Below are 18,544 nucleotides of genomic sequence, written 5' to 3'. Positions count from 1 at the left end.
ATGAATATTATGTTCATTTATTTTTAAGTTTGTTTGTAAACTGATCGTTGCCGTTCCAATTCAAAAAATTTCGAATCATATCTAGATGCTAGATATATCATTAAAACATTTACTTGATTTGGCCACCCACTTAACTTACACGTTGACCATTTAAATAGAGCACTACCAATTGGCACATTCGCATCTCTTTCTCGGAAACAAATATACCTCTGTAGTAGATTAATGTATAAGTAGCAGACATTGTGTCACTGTCAGCCGAACGGTAAAGTCGCTGAATAGTCGCTCAATACCGAGTTCTGACTTAAGTTCGATTCTAGGAGAACGGGCTGGCTGCATGGGCGTTTTCATAGTTTTCCGCATATATAACATATATACGAGCAGTTTTTTTAAAAAGTCCTGGGGCCCACCAGCGGCCGAGCGATAAAGTCGCTGAACAACACTGGTAGTTCGGTCCAAGGTTCGAATCCCGCGAACGGGCTGGCTGCATGGCTGTTTTCGTGGTTTTCACCATGTGTAATGTGTATACGAGCCAGTTTCCCTTAGAAAGTCCTCCACAAAGCCATCCTTTCCCTTAGGCAGATAGCCCTCGAGGCTTTGCCGTGATTAAATAACCTAACATTTAAAAAGTCCTCCACGAAGAGACCCTCCTCTTAGACAGACAGCTCTAGCATGCTTTGATGTAGTCAAATAAGCCAAAACATTCTGTTGGCGAAAAAGCAAGATTGCATTTATCGTGAATAATTTCTAATGCAAAAGTTATACTTGTTACTAAGGAAAGAATTTATTTTTGTGTAAAATTCAGATTGCCTGAATTTTAACAATTCTCAGAAACGAAACACAAATAACAAGAAACTAAAAAAATATTTATAATTAATTAGGATATATAAACGATGTAATCATTAAGCATATTTTAGTAAGAAAGAATATTTTGTAATAAATAAATGAAAAATATATTTAATATTAAAGAATCCTCTATATATCTCTACAAAGTATAAAAATTACAAATATTTTTCAAGGTGCATGTGTATATGTACCTGATAAAAAGATTTACATTGTTTATTATTCTAGCGATATTTTTAACCAGATGCATATTTTCCGGGAGGCATTTTCCGGAGATTTTTTTCACCGATATACATTTTCAGGATATTTTCTTGGCATTCGTTTTACTCAAGTGGTTAGATTAAAGTGTTATTTTGTATTCTGTGAAACCTAACTAGAATTTATTTTCATTCCATAGTTGGTTCACATAAATTTTCGATTTCATGTAATATTCAGTTTCATAATGGCATTTTGAGATTTACTATACTTTTCAGTTTTTTTTTTTTTATTTATTAAATGTCGTCTACAACTACTTTCAATAAAATAGTGATATATAATAGGGAAATATAACATACACGCGCACTCATGCTCACAAACATACATCACCATATGTATACACAGTGTTTTGTTCTGTGTGTTTACATATATATATATAGTTTACATACAAAACCGTTTTAATAATTCCTACGAAAAATGTGATAAATTTTCACGAAATAAACTGCGTGTGCTTTCTATAGTTTAACATAGATGAAGCTTTTAAAGTCTGAATTTAAATAATGATATTGTGTTTATATGTACTGTAATTACTGATGAAAGGATGTTTCTGAATTTAAAGCCAGGTTAGCTTAAATTACTAACAGACGGCAAATACACAACTTGAAATCAGAGTCTTTGGAAGAAGCAATAAATTTAGAATTTACGGCAGCTCCATTTCTCGTCATAGTTAACAAAAGGAACAAACTGAGAAAGATCAGAATTATAGATTGTCCTTGCACAAAGGTAATGGTCTCCTATACAAAGTAGAAAATGTACAAAGGTGGTAAGCTTTTAGTTCAGTACCCCCTGGAGGTATATTTACGTTGAAGTCAACTTGAAGATTCCGCTATTAGGTGTTTTCTTTGAAAAGGATAATATCTTTTTCAGCACATAACCAGAAATAAGAGTTTATGTTTTCATTACTTAATCTTCAAAGCTGTATAATTTGGAGCATCTGCTCGGAAAACTGTTAACTTATTTTTCATCATTTATGAAAAGAATACACACCTGCGTAAATGTCTTGGAGAAATAATATCGTTAACAATTTTGCTACAAAGAATTTTTTTTTTTTTTTTTTTTTTTTTTTTTGGGTTTCTATTAACATCTCGATAATGCACGTAGTATATAAATACTTGCATTGTAACTCTTATATAGTTAACTACAAGGAAATTGCATTGTAACTCAAACTATAAAATTCAGTTCAACAGCAATATCTCAAATTACATATCTTTAGAATTTCCGATACAGAGCCTCGCGCAGGAGATAATTTTTGCCCCCGTACAGTGTTGCTATTGCTCGCTTTAAAATTGTTTCGTTTTTTTAATCAAAAATTCGTTGAAGGGTTACAAAATCTGAAATCTATAATAAAATAAATTTCAAATTCAAATTAGGGCTTCCACGTGCCCATATTCTATGGAAAATTATGTTATTCAAATTTGGGTGGCTCTAGGTACCGTTGTTTTATCACAATGCGAGAAACATACGTACATTTATTGAGATTCTTCATTATTTAATTTCTTTAAATATAAGACAGGGCGATAATACATGGTGGCAACGATTTCAAAAGTGATTCAGCCTCTTAGCAAAATGCCAAAACGAAACTAATAGTCCTTCAGAGCCAACCTGTACTTTTGGAGTTAAAAAAAAAAAAAAAAAACGACCGAATGGATGTAAAATGCACAATTTAAGGGAAATTTCCTTGCGTGACAAGGTATTCCAGATTACCTCAACTTAAAGGTAATAATTTTATCAGATTTTAAATAATGAGAAAAGGGAATTTAGACTCCCAGGTATATGATATACCGATGAGACAAATAATATGTACGTATGTCCGATCTGTAACAGAACTGCTTAGGCAAATATTAAGTTGCATTATACATAAAGTTTTGCTTAATTTAATAACATATATAGTAAGACATCAGATAAATAAACAGCTAATGAGCAATATATCAAACAACTAAGCAGTGAAGAAAATCACTTCATATCATATGCTCCTTTTTTAGAAGGTGGCCGAAAAACCGGCAAAAATATTTTGTAATTATGTTATTACATTAAAATTGCATAATTGAAACGGCGATAACCGAAGAATCGAATTATCACAGTTAATTTTATATACAGTTTTAATTTAGCTGTATTAAAATTTTTAATACTTACAAATTTCATTACATTATAAGATATTTCTCCGCCTTCGTGGTGTGGTGGTCTGCACGCTCAGCGCGTAATTGAAAAGTCCGGGGTTCGATTCAAGGCAAAGGCGTTGCATATTTTTCATGACTCCTACTTTCCAAAAATTACCTAATTTCTTTACAGTGGCGCCCGAACTAAAAGGGTGTTGGATGATGTTTCTCCTTCCCCTGGATTAAGCGACCTAAAAACCCAGTTGCCAAATCCCACCTTCTTGGTATGCCTTCGTGGTGTGGTAGTCTGCACGCTCAGCGCATAATTGAAAGGTCCATGGTTCGCTTCCCGGCATTGCTTATTTTTCATTTTTTCTGCTTCCAAAATACCTAATGTCTCTAGAACGTAAAAAATAACAAAAACTGTGTTTATGATTTCTCATTCATGAATAAGTTTTTTGATAAAATTATTCAAGCTAATTTGTTTTAAGTGCATTCTGCACTCTGATTTATCCCAGTTTGGAAAGTGTGTCTAGAAGCAAAATATTGTTTGCGTTTTATTCTCCTTCGAAAAAAGTTTCAACACTTCAAATGTATTTACTGCCTTTTTTTATGTCATACTTTCTCTGTGTATGTATATCGTACTTCCTCAGAACGATATATGTATATAGAGGACTGTCGTACTTCGTCGACACTTTACACTTTTACATCGCACTTTATCGGAAGCTCATTTGATTTAACTGTAAGCGATGAAAAATACTAAGGTTATCTGCCTAAAGAGCGTAATGCTTTCGTGTAGGATTCTGTAAGGAAACCTACCTCACATTTGTACTCCCTATGGAGAAATCCACAAATGCAGCCAGGCATTTGCCATGATTCTGGCCCAGGTCGAAAACTCAAATTCTTTGGGCTTATCCAATCGGCCACCAGAAGGCCCAGTTTTATAGAAAATTACTTGAATCAAGTCACTGAGAATTTAGTAATTTGTTGTTACTTAGTATCTGCTAAACTTAAAGATGACATAGATTTAAAATTCTAACATAGTACAGCGGTAATATCTCTGAACACTAGTACTTCGAGCCAGTGTCTAGTTCTGGCGAACAGGCTGACTCCATGGAGGCTTTGATGGTTTTCCTTATGTGTTAACGTCAGTGCCAACCAGTTTTCCTTAAGCAGTTCTCCACGAAAGCATGCCTTCATTAGGAAGATAATATTTACGAATACTTGTTTTGCCGCAATCAAATAAATAAAACTAAACTTAAAACACTTATGTGTTTTTGCCACCTTTTAAAGGACGTTTTACACACAACATCCTCCTGTAACAGCAATGAGATAATTAATAATGTAAAAAATCTGATGCGGACACCACATGACTTCCTTGTACGACAAATAAATGAAACGCAATTTTTGCTAAACTTCATTTAAACCTATTTCGTTTGAAAATGAGATATGATCTTCCATTTCAAAATGCCCCTTTGGCACTGCCGAAAGCAATAAAAAAGGGAGGTGCACAATTAGATGTTATACAGATGCCCCATACAGAAACTTTCAACATTCTACGGTTAACCGTTTTTGAGTTATGCGATATACATGCATACATACGTACAGACATACGTCGCGCTAAAACTAGTCATAAGTCCCAAACATAAAATTTCAACATTTTATGTTAAGTTATGCGTCATACGTACGTGTAAACGTCATGATGGAACTATTCAAAATGGAAATTTCCTATGAAATATGAAAATCGAAATGTTTCGCGATTACAATACTTTATTTATTTCTCACAAGTCAAAACGGTGTCATAAATAACTAACTACTAATAAATTTATGATGCAATCTAAAGAATCATTTAAATCTAACACTTTAAACTGAAATAAACTTATAATATTTGAAAATTAAATATAAACATAATACTAAAATAAGTTGCGAATAATTTGTATTCGAAAAATTGGAAAAATTGGAGAGAAAAAAATTCTCACAAATTCCCTTTGTATATTAAAAAGTATTTCCTCAGAAAATAAGGATAAAAAAAATGCAAGATTAATTTTTCACCATTATCGAAGCAATTCCTTAAAGAAACTGAAAATTTAAAGCATTTTACGTAGTTTCTCTTACCGATGTATATTGACTAACTTTCTGTATTCGGCACACATCTTGATTTAAGGTACGAGTAATATATAGCATATGTGTTAGTGTGCAAATTATAAAGTAGCCAAACAGGAGATAAAATACTATTTTAGCAACAAGTCTCGTGACGAAGATACCATAGGGAGAAAAACTAATTTCACTCGCTAAATTCAACGGAGGGGAGAATTAGCTTAATTATATCCACATGGTAAGGGGGGCCCGCTTTTGAAGCAGTTTGAGTAAAAATGCTTGCCGCTTTTGCGACAGTCCTGGTAAGAAAACACGATTATTTTTACGTCGTTTTCTGAAAAAACCCGTAACGCTCGGGGGGTTAAGCTCATTAGCGCTGGTTTTTTACCAGCACTTATGAAGCTCGTTCACTTCTTCTTGACTGGGAGAACTTTCCACGTCTCAATTGGTAAATACACTTCGGATAGCAAGATAATTAGAGCCGAGGTCCCCCAAGGTAGTATCCTCGGTCCCATACTCTATCTGTTCTACGTGGCTGATCTGCCCAAGACCAATTTAGATTATAATTACTTCTTAGGATGTTATGCAGATGACACCGCCCTTGGGGTGAAGTCTGCTTGTCCCAACCTTGCCATAATGAAACATAATTGCTGTTAATACAGTAGGACTAGGTTGGACACACGTGCGCTCCTCGGAAATCTGTTGCCATCCGCGGTATTTCTGCAGCAAGAGCATAAATTATTATTTATGTGTGCTCGTGTTACTCTAAGGATTACGCCAATACCAGAATTTATTGGATATCTTCATTTTAAAGTGTTTTAGTGAAATTTGAAAATTCCGTAAAGATTGAGTCTTGTGTGGACCTTTTACGCCGTGCGATCGACGGAAGACCTACGGCCCGCTGCCACGTGGTGCCCTGCTAGGGTTAAGTTCTCAGACCGATTACCGTAGTGCCAAAAATGGATTCAAAGTGTAAATTTCATTATCTCAGCTTCCTGTAATCACAAAGTCTCCATCTGCGAAAGTACAAGGTAGGACTCTGATTACCTATCCATATCAATACAGTTTTAATATCTAAAATAATTTTTTCTAGTTCTATTTTTCGGACTTTTAGAACTTTTTCCGCAAATTTGAAATTTGACAAAGTATTAACTTTACCACCTTACTAATTCAGTTTATAATCTGTATAAAGTTCCAATCTGAAGTGTATATGTTTAACTTTTTATGTCACTTATATTCATGTATGTTTTGTTTTAATTGCTTCATTTTTAAATGCATTTTAAACAGTTTTAATTCAATGTTTTGATTCCTTTCCCACAATTTTATTCAAGTGCTAATTTGGCTAAAATTGTAAAAATCAATATCTCAGCCTGTAATTACGCTAGACTTACGATCTAAAGAAGCTTTTACATGTATTTCTTTGCTTACCTTGTAATTATAGTTCTTTTTTGATTTTATGCAATATTTTATATTTGGTTCTTTTTGTGCACATATTTTCCCGCGACTGATCACTTAACAGTCCACAACCTCGGTTCAATTTTTTACGTGTAGCTGCGCAGGGTCGGGCCATATAGTTTGGTCCCTCACGTTTCAGAGTTACCCGAGGCTCCTAAGCCTAAGTCTAAACTTTTACCTTTAGCCCCCCTAATTCTTTATTCTTGACTTAAACACTCCAATTTCTAATAGAAGACCCCCCTAACCTCCCATTCAAAAATATACAACTCTCATATCTTAACTCCTATTAATTCTCTATCTATAACGTTTTTAATTGCTTTTAATTACCTTTAATTTCGTTTTATTTCTCCAATTTCCCGGTCCCTAATGCACTAACCTCTCCCAAACACATTTTTTCGTAATCCTGTCTTCTTCCCCTTACAGAATCCTACTCACTTAATAGTTTTGAATATACAAGCGTCCTCCTCCTCTTTTAATATTAAATTTATATTATAATTTTTTACACTATACCTCCCGCTCTAATTTCAATAGAACCATAATTTCTTTTGCCTTCATCTCCTAATAACCAAAGCTACAACCCTATCTCATCAACAACTTTCTTCCCCCACTCCCTGTTCTTTCCCCCTTTATAATCGAATTATATCGCTTTTTCCCACTTTTATTTCTCCCTTAACTCCCCATCTAATTCACTTAATCCCATAATTCTTTCACCTCCCTTCTCTACTTAAGACTAGCTTTCTAGCAATATAAATTTTTAATACATCTTCATCGCTTTTAATTTTCCCATTTTTATTAGACTATAATCGGCCTTTTTTTTCTCCCATAACTCCCCAACTAACTCTCCTAACTCCGTAATTCTTTCACCTCCCTTCTCTGCTTAGACCAGCTTTCTAACAATATAACTCTTTAATTCACCCGTTCCATTTTTATTTTATTCCATTTTAATACCCTTTAATTGATTTTTTATTTCTCCCATAACTCCCCACTTTATTCACCTAGTCCCATAATTCTCTCACCTACCCTCTCAGCTTAAGACCAGCTCTTAAAAAATATATCTCCTTAGCACATCCATTTCAATTCCAATTCTCTCCCTTTGTAATAGCCTTTAATCCACTTATTATTTCTTCAATTCCTCCGATACTTAAAGTCCCTTTCACTCAGGACCACTTCTAACCACCTTCTCTACCCTTCGGCTTTCTCCTACCACCACCTTCCCACTCTTCAAGCTTTCTCACTAATTATTCCTTACATTCTGCCCCTTTTTTCTCATTCCTAACTGAACTTTTTGTTCTCTCTTACTTTTACGATTTTCGAAACCTCTGGTACACCACTACAACCCTGTGAAGCCATTATCACTGAAGTGTCGCATTTATAAGCTCACTAATGCTGTCTATTCATGACTGAAAAGCACTTCATCTAATGTCTGTGTTGTTTAGTGTCTGTATTGTGCGTAACAAACTTATATAGTATTTGCATTGTACATTGTTTTGCTATTCAGCTACTGGTATCAGCTCTGTCATTCTGTATCATATTGCCAATTACTTACTATGCCACTTAACATAACAGAGCACCTAATGACAAGTACTTGTCCTTAAGGCCTCAGCTTACTATATTAGTGCACAGTTTCTCTTAGTTTTTTAGTGCCCACAACGTCACAGTGCATTCAGTATTACAAAGTCTCTTCAAGTCCAGTGTCACCAAGTGTGTTTTCAAATTCAGTGTGTGTTTTCAAGTTCAATGTGTGTTTTCAAGTTCAGTGTGTGTTTTCAAGTTCAGTGTCACTAATATTTGCTCAACACCTCTCTCCACTGAGTTAAAATACTCAACTTCAAGTGCAGCTTCTTTGGCACATTTCTAGTGCTGCTTCAGTGCCCACATTCTACGCCATAAGCGCACAATTATCCCGTGCAAAGGATTTCAAGTTTATGTTCCTTCAGCCGCCTACACATTCACAAGCTGCAGAGCAAACGCAAAAGTCACAGTTCCCGCAAGATGTCTGATCCAGACACCTATGTCAGCGGCATAGTTCCAGAAACACTACTCACCTCTACGGAGCACACCTACGAAGAAACGATCCAAGCACTTTTTAAAGAGTGCTACTGCATTGCTACATGCAAGAGAGGCGGAAGATACCTCCTCCCCACGGACGTAAGAGACGCCATCACCAAAAACTTAGAGTCCTCAAGACACTAGCCCTAAAGGGCCCAGGCATTAAGGAGACCCACGACTGTGCTTCAAATACAGGACTTTCACTTGCCCCAGACGTTCCAGTACCTTTGTTCCCAAGCAACCCAACACAGCTGCATACAACTGCTGTGCGCACATACTCCCAGGTCGCAGCTGCCTCTCCCCAGCCGCAATCACTACCTACACTACTCATCTATCCTCAAGAGGAATTAACCAGCAAAGACTTAAGGCAAAAACTGACAGAAGAATTTCCACTACCAAAGATTGGAGTTAAAGTGCATCGAATCAGGCACATACAAAAAGGAGGTTTAGCCGTAGAGTGTGCTACTACAAAAGATTACGACAGGCTTTCCGAGAAACTTTCAAATTCTAGTGCTAAAAAATTGGTAAAGATCAAAAGCCCTACCACGCGACTCCCGCGCATTGCCATCCATAACCTACCTGCCACTTTGCAACAGCAAGACCTAGGAGCATCCTTAGAATCAGAACTTGGTGTCAGAAAATCTTCAATTAACTTACTACATCGACTAAAAGAAAACCAAAATGTTAAATGGATCGCCGAGTGCCAACCCTCCACTTTCCACAGGATTATCCAATTCGGACGTCTGTACATTGGCTGGAGAGCCCACCGTATCACGGAACACTTCAGCACAAAACGCTGCTACCGATGTCACGAGTTTGGACACCTGCAGCACGAATGTCGCAATAAGGAATACTGTGCGTTCTGCTCAGGTGAGCATAACGTCAAAATCTGCACTGCCAAAAGACCAGCCTGTATCAACTGTGCTGATTACAACCACAGGACAAGAAGTAACATCCCATGCGACCATCCAGCATACCATACCACCTGCCCTTCCTACAGCAATTACGTGGACCGCGTCCGCAGAAGTACTACTTACGACGACCTCCAGCCAGCAAGGCAGCACGCAAGTAGCGCACAGTGCCAATCTGACCACCAACAACAGCACCTCACTGCAGCTAACCAGTCCTTTGTGCTGTCTACAGATTAACCTACAACGAGCTAAAGCCGCAGCAACACAGGCCACAACACACGCAATTCAACAAAACATTGACATTATCCTTATTCAAGAGCCTACGAACACAACGACAAAAATGCCGTGCCTTACGACGCAAGATCAACAAAGTCATAGGCGATGAAGAAAAGGCACATTATCTACTGCCTCTACAGAATGGAGAGAGCATCTTACAAAAGAAGTATCCTTACCGCTAAAACTACCAGCTGGAAACGCTTCTGCACCACAAATGCAAACCCCTTTGGCATCCTGCACAAAATCTGCACCAATAAAGTCTTTCGCCCACATCAACTTCATCTTCAACAAGCCGCAGGCTCACAGGACAATAACCTTACATCCGCCACGGCCACCATCACGATGGACGCGATCTTTCCTCCCGATGATCCAACCACAGACACAGCTGAACAATGCAGCATCAGACAGAACACCACCTGCCCTGACACGGCAAATGACATGGACTTCAGCATGCAAGAAATCTCAGAAATCTTTTGAATTATCTCAACAAAGAAAGCGCCAGGGCCTGACGGCCTGGACTACAATATTCTCAAAACAGCTTTCGCCGCACAACCTGCCTTCTTCTTGCATCTATTCAATGGTCTATTTAAACTTCAAAATCTTTCCAACTGCCTTTAAAACAGGTCATGTTGTCTTTTTTGCCAAAAAGAATAAAGACCCACAAGACCCCCGTTCCTTAAGACCAATATGCCTGCTCCCAGCCATGGGCAAAATTTATGAAAAATTGTTAGTCCAGCGCCTCAGTCACCACCTTGAATGTAATAATATCCTCAGTAGTAAGCAATACGGCTTCAGACCAAGAAGATCCACCATCTACGCACTTGAAGAAATTCGCCGCATCATCCATAGCAACAGGAAACAACAACTTCACACTGCCTTCATCTCTCTCGATCTGCGCAGCGCCTTTGATACACTTTGGTGGCCTGCCATTAGACAGGCCCTCAGAACAGCTCGCTGCCCATAAAATCTCTTCAGTACCTTCAGCGACTATCTAAGCAATCGCAAGCTGATAGTGCCACACAACCAAGGCATTACAATCAAGGTCCAGGAGAGAGGCTGCCCACAAGGCTCATGTGCCGGCCCTCTCCTCTGGAACCTTACGTTCAGCACAGTCCTCACCTATGCATGGCCGCCCTATGCAAAGATCACTGCCTACGCGAATGACGCGGCTGTCATCATCCAAGGACGTACGAGAAATGAGTTAGAAGAAAGAGGTAAAGCCGCATGTGAAATTTTCAACACCTTATGCACCAAACTCAAACTCATACTCTCCATCGATAAATCCGCAGCACTAATTATTCCAAAGCCAGGCACCAACCCAACACGGAAACCTTGTATCAAGCTACAGCAAACCAATATCAAGATCGTTTCTGAGCTCAAATACCTCGGGATTATCTGGGATCGAGGCCTGACGTAGATCCCCATCTTCACTACATACGCAGCAAAACAAACGCAATAGCCAGAAAAGCCAAACTTTTCCAAGGAATCAACTGGAGTCAGAATCCTCATATCAACAAAATCCTGTACACAACCGTCATAGAACGCATCTGCTTGTATGCCGCAACAATCTGGGCAAATCCAATGCAGGGTTGAAAGCAAAAACAGCTACTCACTATCCAGCGCCCTTTCGCGCTTATGATATGCAAAGGTTTTCGAACCACTGCGACATCCGCAGAACTAACACTAGCCGGCATCCCTCCCCTTTATCACAGAGCCACGCAGGAAGCAGCGACCACCAGGATACTACAACTCAGACAAGATGCCACCTTTAATGGACACACCTTCAGCCCCACCTCCTACGAACACATAAGGCATCACAGCAGACAACATCCAGGTGACAAAGGAAACGGAGGCATCATCAGCATCCCAAAAGCTCCCTCTTCAAATATCACAAGCGCTCATCCTGTCTACTATACGGACGGCTCTAAGCAGGACGCAGGAGTCGGCAGCGCCTTCCTTCTTACCCACCATAATGAAGTCATCACAAGCTGGAAGGGCCATTTCCAACCACATAATAGCATCTTCCAAGCTGAGGCACTCGCCATCCTGAAGGCCATAGCACACGCTGCACGCTTCAACTACCGCTCACCCATAATCTGCACTGGCAGCCAGTCAACACTACATGCCATAAAAAATCACAGACATACATCACCAATCATCAAAGACATTCAAAGTCTACTGCAGCAGCATCGTTCCAACCCAGCAAGACTTATATGGGTGAAGGCCCATGTGGGCCTTGTTGGCAATGAAGCTGCAGATGCCCTAGCCAACGAGGCAGCCACCAACCATGAGGCCATAGAAGTGAACCTACCAGCTCCATCCTCCTACCTCAAGTCACAGCTCACACGAGCAACCATTACAGCTTGGCAACGCGACTGGGACAGCTGCAACACGGGGCGTCGGGCTCACATTTTTCTACCAAAAGTCTCAACTAGCCGACTCTGCTCCATACCGCAGGTTTATAACAGGGCATGGGCCCTTTCCCACGTACTACCACAGACATGGTATATCCACCACAGGCATCTGCATATGCGGACAAGAAGGCAACCCTAACCACTACCTGTCCGCATGCCCTCTTACCTCGGCCATGCACCTTCCAGAGCCTACCAGCGATCTCGATGCCTTTCTCCGTTTCACGGTTAAAAACCGTGCAGTGGTGAATAAAATTTGCCAAATGGTTAACTACCTAGCCACACAGGGTCAAGACGTCTGTCACCCGACTTAAAACGTCCATTGCCGTTCTTCACAGAAGTCCTCAACCGCAGTATACTGAGTGCCTGTGCTAACTGAGCTACGCTAACTGTGCTACGCTAATTGTGCTATAATCTGTGCAACAAACGTGCATAACGGACCTAGCGCATCATATGTTAAAATTTCTTAAGCATGATATATGTCATGCATGTTTATATCCCTGTTTATTACATATGTGCACTATGTATAGTAATTTAAGTGTCGGGGTATAGTGTTTTGTATCATATGAGTACTGCACTACAGTGTATGTGTATATGTAATTATTATTGTAAATTGCAAGATTGCAATAATTGCATAGTGGATTCCATAGTGGAAGGCGTGGGACATATGCCTGCTTACTCCTGTTAAACACCAGGCGTCCCCGTCCTCCGTCACCTGTCACCTGCCATAATGAAACTGCAAAGGGTTATGCCTCAGATAGAATTCTGGTGCCGTAAGTGGAGAATTTGCATTAATGCGGGAAAATCACCACTCTTACTCATCAGGAAGAGGAACACCAGAACTGTAATAACGACAAAACTTAGACCATTCGACACTGAGGTTACAATGGTGAACAAGGCTTCCTACCTTGGGGTTGTCATCAATTCAAAATTTGACTGGAAGGACCATATCATCAGTGTTCGAGGCAAGACGATAGGGGCTATCCAGAGCCTCATGCCACTCCTTAACTCAGACTCGAAACTGGACCTAAGAAGGAAGAGACATTTATACATTGCAGTAATCCGCCCTATCGTCGCCTCTGTTTCGTCGGCCTGGGCCACCATCAGAGATAAGGACTTATAAAAATTGCAGATTACTCAAAATAAACTTCTTCGGACCATGACCAACGCGCATTTCTTCGTCTCGAACAGGACTCTGCATGAAGACTTGAAAATTGAACCGATCCTCACTTTCTTGCATAAATTGAATCGTAACTTCTTTACGAGAGCTCTGAACTGCCCTCGTATGAAAATCCTTAAGGTGTTTGATTATATGATACTGGAGGAAGATAAAGAGTTGAGACCACTAGCCGCTCACCTCACCCGCAACTTAAACTCCCCGACATAGCATGTGTATCCATTTGTACATAGTGTATATACTGTAAATATGTTTTTCTTTTCTCGCTTGCTATGCATTTACAACTACATAATATCTTATGTATAACGTATTTTAATGCATGTGGATTTTATATCTGCATTTTGTATACTTCATTTCAGTCACGTCTTCGTACTTATCAGGAATAACTACTTGAGGATGTAGTCTTTGCACTCTTAGCGCTTTCGACCTCTCCAAAGCAAACTGCTCCTAGGCTTCCCCGTTCGCTATTTGTTTGGCTTTAGCTCCTCCCCGGACCTTGTGACTTATGGTCACTTCCTCTTCTCTTACCTCGGACCTCCCACCCTACCTACCCAGACACTTTGAAACTCAAGTGCCCACTGGGTTGATTTTAGTGAGCTGGTAACAGCGCGCTTCGAGCGCTAACCCAGCGATAATTGTTCTGATTGGATTGGATTGATTGTTGGTTAAAACTTCCTGTTGTATTACGACTTGGGATACCTTCTAACGACTGAAAAAATGCCTCGCCACAGGATTCGAGCTCAGTACGAGCAGCTGTCAGAGTTTGAAAGAAGTCGTATGATTGGATTGAAAGAAACAGGCTGGAAAAATCGGAGAATTTTTCGTCATATGAGTCGAAGTGATGCGACGATGCTGGCAAGAATGGGTGGACAAGTGGCAGATTTCAGCGTCATGATGGTAGCGGTTGACCTAGGGCCACAACAGATTGGGAGGACAGAGTGATTTTCAGATCAGCTGTCACAGCACCTGATTCATCGCTATCATCCTTCAGACGTGCGGCTCGCACACGAGTGTCCATCATGGCCATTCCCAAACGGCTGATAGAGAGAAATCTACACTCATACTGACAGTTACGCCATTCATGCCTGCAGACTGTCGAGCCAGATTACAGTGGGGCTTGGCTCGATCAGGTTGGAATGATGCTGATTGGGGACGTATAGTATTAAGCGAAGAATCTCGCTTCCATCTGTGTGGTTACGATCCTCGAACACATGTCTGGAGACGACCACAGCAGCGCGCCTATCCTGTTTTCATTATTGCGAGCCACACAGGCCCTCAACAAATAGTTATGGTTTGGGATGCTATTGCCCTTTATAACCGGACCCCTTTGGTCGTCATTAGAGGCACACTTACAGCACAACGGAACATCGACGACATTTTCAGACCTGTTTTGCTACCATTCCTTTTGCAGTACCCTGGCCTTATTTTTCAGCAAGATAATGCCAGATCACATACGGCACGTGTTGCTATAACTGTCTTACAGCTTGCTAAACACTTCCTCTTCCAACCAGATCGTCAGATCTCTCTCCCATCGACTCTCCATCGACAGAAAGGCGACTGCATCTACCAGGGAATGTTGATGACCTAGCCCGACAATTGGAGCAGATCATAGACCTGTTATATACTAGACGGAGCATCGCCATTCAAAACCGGGTGAAAAAGTGACACAGGAATGAGCTGCAGGAGTTTGGGCATGAAATGGAACTGAATCCAGACTTTGGCGTACTATCGCCATGGCTGGCGATTTTTTCCTCTCTTTTCTCTCAGTTCGAACTGCGAACTTGGAAAGACGTCATTTCGCAGAAGCTGCCGTTGAATTTGCAGAAGAGGTTAGATCGATAAACACCAGCCAAAATTAATAATTTCCCTAAAATTGGACACTTTATTTTAAAATTTATTTTAAATTTTAATTTTTAAAATTTAAATAATTTTCATGCTGTAGAATAATATTTTGCAATATGTCCATCGGCGTCTACAAAATTTAAAATAAAATAAAAAAAACTGGAGAGAACAAACTAAATAATAAACTAATAACTAAATAATAAACTAAATAATAAATAATAAACTAATAGCAAACTAAAAAATAAATAAGTAAAATAAATAAATAAAAAAGAAGACCCTTTTTAGTACTTAGGACAGAATAAAAAATAAAAAAATAGATAACATAAGAAGAATGAGTGAAAACAGAAAATAGTACAAAAAAAGAAAATTTAATATTAATACGAAAAGGAAATTTAATGTTAATACGAAAAGGAAATTTAATATTAATACGAAAAGGAAATTTAATTTTAATATGAAAAGGAAATTTAATGTTAATACGGTGTATTACAGAGAACTACAGAGTAGGCAAATCAAAGTGAGAAAGATATTAAATAAAATGAACTAAAAATGAATGTCAATATAGCAGATATAAGTTAAAAGGAAGAGAGAGAGTGGTAAATAATTAAATTATGAAACAAAAAGGTGGTAAATTAAGACTTCCTTTTACTAGCAAATATATATATATATATATATATACATATATATATATTATGCACGTTGCACAATGTAGTCGCACTTATTTTAAATAATTTTAGAAGGTAAAATTTAAATAGTGTTCATTATTTTTAAAAAGAAACTTAAAACTATTAAAGTTTTGAAATTTAACTGCTATATAATTGCTATTTTCTTAATACTTAACAAATTCTTAATATTTGAATAAATGCCAGAAACATGATATAAGAAAGAAAATACGTGATTGAAGGTAAACAAATTTGTTATATTTGGATGCAAGAAAAGGGGATAAAATAAAGTCATTCATGTCCCCCCCCCAAAAAAAAGGAACATAATTTTATGCAGTTCTTACACATCAACATTACCAAGTATTAAATACATACATTACTACTTCGCACATGTCCGCATGAGCAAACACATACAAAGAATATATAAACAAACGCATTCAAAGCAGTCTGTTGGCGTATAAAAAATGTCGCCAAAGCAGAATACTAATTAAAATTATATTGTGTTACTAAAATTTTAACATTTTTTTTTTCAGAAAACAGTTATTAGAAACATACATATATATTAAGATACTTTTATTTAAATGTTATTTCAAGTATGCATATATTATATAAAATTAGAAAATCTATTTTTTATTAGAAAAAGGAAAGTAGAGTGGATAAAAAAACCTCTACATTTTATAAAATTAGGTTTTAAAACATTAGAAAAAGCTCAGTTGTGAAATGTTACTCCTCCATCTTTCACATATCTGGAATTACATCCATATGCGAAGCATGAAAGTATCATTTTTGAAGTCCGAAACAATGCGCTTACACGCAAAACACTTGCTTCTCACAAATTCTCCATAGAACTGTAATGGTAAGGAAGATTCGCGGGAAATACGATTTGGGAAATGTTCCATATGTTACGTGGTTCGCATTCCTGTTCCCTTCAGGGTTGCCCTTTCTCTCTCTAGTACATTACAGCTCTATGGAGCAGATTTGGCAAGAAATACCGCTGGAGACCATCCGGAAGCTTTATCAGTCTATGCCACGCCGTGTGGCGGCTTGAATCTAGACTATAGGTGGGTCAACACCTTATTGAGCTCGTCATTTTGTAACTATGTAACTCTGAAATAAATCATTCAATTGTTCTGAAATTTTAATCATTTTCTGTTCTGTTTATAATCTTCCTATCCTCCAATTTTTGCCTCCATCGGACAACTTCTTCCTGGTGTGTGAAGTTTTTTTGTTATAGAGTGTATGTTACTGTGAAAGATCGAAATTTGGAGAATGTCGACATTCACCACGGTCATATTTCGTATTGACAACCGTATATGTATTGATGTGTTGTCGTATTTGACCTTATATGTCAAAATTAAAGTTAAGTAGCAGCAAATGTACGTAAAACGTTTGAACTTAAACAGTATATTCCAAATGAGAAAAGAAAATAATATTAAAAAACTTACTTAATTATGTGATTTAAATCTTATTTATTGTAACAACTTAAACTTTTATGACATTTTGAACTGCATAGGAGTCCCCCGCTTTTACAACTGCATTATTTGTGTAACATTACCTTTTGCAGTGACAGCGTGTATGGCGTTGCCCTCCACTTTTCAAATTAGCTACATCTGCTTATTTCAGCGACATACTTTCCATAGAAGAAATCTCATTTATGGAAACCAATGTTTCTTTACAATTTACGAGCTGATTATGGGTATAAAGCTGCTTGAAAGTTCCATTTTTATTTCCTAGTTTATAAAAGTCGGAGTCTTCTATTCCAACAACAACTGCCAACACATTTCGGCCATCTGTACGACCTCGCTCGACATCAGGGACTTGTATTCGTACGGTCTATATAGTTGAATTATTTAAACCGCTTCGGAGTTCGCGAAAGTGATCAATGCATCTGCGGAGAAGCTGGAGACTTAGTTAGATCAATATATCTTCGATTGCCTGGAAACAACCAGATTTCACCTTCGGAAGCCAGCTAAAGAACACTGCTACGCATGGGCTAAACGCACGGTTAATAACCTATATGCCATTAAACATATTAAGCAATGCACTAATATTTCACTTATGATTTCCAACAATTCGGTATAATTCCCGCCTCAGTGCTGTGGTTGCATATCATGCTGCCTTCTAAATTTTCAGCACTTACATAGAGCTTTATTCACTTACCTTCTTATCGCGTGCATTTTTTCCTATGTCTTCAGGTTAGTTCACCAGGTACCAGCTCATTGGATTAGTGTTTGCTTATATTTATTTCTCATCAACAGTATCAGCATTAGCATGCGTATATATAGTACTGTCACGGAACCTACTTGCTAATTTGTGATAGCAATCTTTATCTTATTTAATTCCTACACTAGACTACATGTATTACATATACATATGCCTATGTTACTTCATATTACACGATATTTATGATGTCTGTGTTACACAATATTTATTATGTTATAATCAGTTTATATTTTCCAAACTTGTACTTAATGCA

The sequence above is a fragment of the Stegodyphus dumicola genome, chromosome 7 (genome assembly GCF_044657685.1).
Source record: "Stegodyphus dumicola isolate Sdum_Otavi_A_Nest chromosome 7, ASM4465768v1".
In the NCBI taxonomy this organism is placed as follows: Eukaryota; Metazoa; Arthropoda; class Arachnida; order Araneae; family Eresidae; genus Stegodyphus; species Stegodyphus dumicola.
This window is presented reverse-complemented; position numbering follows the sequence as displayed.